Here is a 2283-nt window from a genome sequence, read left to right on the forward strand (position 1 = left end):
TTTCCAAAGCTTGAATTCAAGAGTGATTCATATGCTGAATATCACACGCAAGTTTTCCACCCTGGGAAAGGTCGGCGGAGGTCTTGGGGGGGCCCATGGCCTGTTGTAGGAGTAAATTGGCTCGTCCACCCACACTGAGCACAGCTCCTTCCTCCACTCCTTTGAGCTTCTCTTGTATTCTCATCAAGAGATCCTCAGGAACGTTGTTGAAACTCTGGCCAATTTCACTAATGACAAGAACACAAAGGCATTAATGAGGCAGATCATTTCAAAGAGCCTCGGGAATAGGAAAATCTGAACAACTGACGGCTCTTCCTAAAATACTGCTCACGGGAGACTGTTTGCGTTCCTGGTCCATCCGCATTCAGAGTGAAGTGGAGCTCAGTTTCATCCCCAGCCCCTGCTGTGAATACGAAGCTTTCCAAGGGTTCATGGTCCAGTCAAACAGAGGATCATACGGGAGGACCTAGAAAGGAGAACATACGTGTTAGAAGAACAAAATGCAACTTGATGACGTATTTAGTAACAGTAGGAACAGTATTATAAAACTAATAGAGGCCAGTCATATGGTAGTTGATTGGGGGGAGGGACAAACTTACTGCACGCACAGGCTTCTTGTTTCTTTGTGGAGGAACCTACAGTAGTACGAGGCTCTGGGCTTCTCACCCCATTCTGAATGAATTCATTCCCGGGCCACTGTTCGGGGCAGTGACATCCCTCGACTCGTGTTTCCTTATGTGGTGAAACTGATCTATTAAAAGGAGATAAGCACTAGTCACTTTCTTTCTCCTCTCTCCCTGTGCTGGGTAAGGGCATTTACATTGCAGGCCCAATTCTCACGCACGACGCTAGGCTAGGCTAGGCTATGAGTGTGACAGCACTGGCAACCCTGTTGACCTCACTCCTGAGTCTTGTTCTCCAAGAGTTTTAATAGTAGCAACCTGACATTTTGATCTCTATCCTATTCCCATTCCCAAGGCTCTTCTGTGGGTTTTTTTTTTTTCCCTCTCTTTTTTTCCCCCTCAATTAGTTCCAACTTTGAGTGAAGAGAAAAAGGTCTAACTTATTGAAAGCTCCTCAAAACACAAGGTCTAGTGCTGTGGTTGGCATCTTAAGTTATACATGGAGAAACATTTCAATACCAAAATAACTGGTATGGCCAGAGCAAGTGGCTTGACATCACAAATTTTAGTAAGGGAGGTCATGAGGGATTGATGACCTTGACAATTCAGAACAGCTAACTGCCTCTGCTGTTTATAAGCACCAACATTTTTTAAAACGTATCTTAGCAAGTGCTTACCACACAGGTCTTAATAAAAACTGAAGACTCAATTCTAGGTATGAGGGACGTTGCAGGATACTCCAGCATTATAAAGTTAAGAACGCTTTTTTTACTGATGGCTTTACTGCGTTTCCCAGCAGGTCTTCGGGCTGAGACTGTACAATGTATTTAGCATTACATGTTTAATGTACTGAATCAGCAGTACCAAAATCTGGTGTCTGTTTATGCGGTTCTGAGCGTCCTCCAGGCCCATTAAAAAGTGTGGCGGGACCGACTGTGAATATAAGTGGTTTGTCCACAAGTTCAGGGCCCCTATGTGATTTCAAGTTGAGCAGTGACATGGCTTTAGATTTCAGAGATCCAAACCAGTTTCACCGCCAAAGGAAGGAATCTTTTACTAATCAACTAATGAAAAGGAATGAAGGCCTCAATTATAAAGAGATTCTATGGTCTTCTTGGGTTGGAGTAGAGAAACAACGCAAAGTATTTCCAACCCAAGGACGTGTGTTAGGAATCACATATGCAAACTCTAAAATCAAGAAGGAAGTGAATTAAAAAACATACCGCAGTCTTACCTGTTAGAACAGAAGTGGCTGAGAGAAGACAATACGGGAAGAGAGGCCGATTAAGCTGGAGGAGGGTGTCTCAGTCCCGGCGCTGTGCACCTTTTGGGGCTGGACTGTAGGGCACGGTGAAAGCTGAAGTTCCAAAAGGAAGGCCAGCTCGCTTGGCCGGGATCAGGTATTTGCAAGGTCTTGCCTGGCCGAATACGAGGGCTGGAGCCACGCCGGCTGGAAACAGCAGGAGCAGGGGACATCCTGACTACTAGGTTAGAGCAGGAGCTACTTGCGAGATATCTGAGAACTTACTTTTTTTGATGTTATTTGTTGTGTTTATTGTTTTACTTTTTGTCTTGAAATGAGTTTGCGCAGCCCTGACGAACTGGTGCCGCGAGTCGGCTGGGCATCGTCCGGCAAAGTGAAAGGTCATCCATTGGATTC

General features: G+C 45.2%; 1 long non-coding RNA gene across 1 annotated transcript; it reads right to left on the minus strand.

Annotated features, from left to right (window-relative positions):
- Positions 1-362: 362 nt before the first annotated feature.
- Positions 363-2060, minus strand: LOC150018689 (uncharacterized). The gene is made up of 3 exons (XR_016509220.1): positions 1858-2060; positions 667-751; positions 363-466 (listed from the first exon to the last, which is right to left on the minus strand). It is a non-coding gene; the product is annotated as an uncharacterized LOC150018689 (long non-coding RNA).
- Positions 2061-2283: the final 223 nt, after the last annotated feature.

Source organism: Furipterus horrens, unplaced genomic scaffold (assembly GCF_987537825.1).
Source record: "Furipterus horrens unplaced genomic scaffold, mFurHor1.1.pri manual_scaffold_2, whole genome shotgun sequence".
In the NCBI taxonomy this organism is placed as follows: domain Eukaryota; kingdom Metazoa; phylum Chordata; class Mammalia; order Chiroptera; family Furipteridae; genus Furipterus; species Furipterus horrens.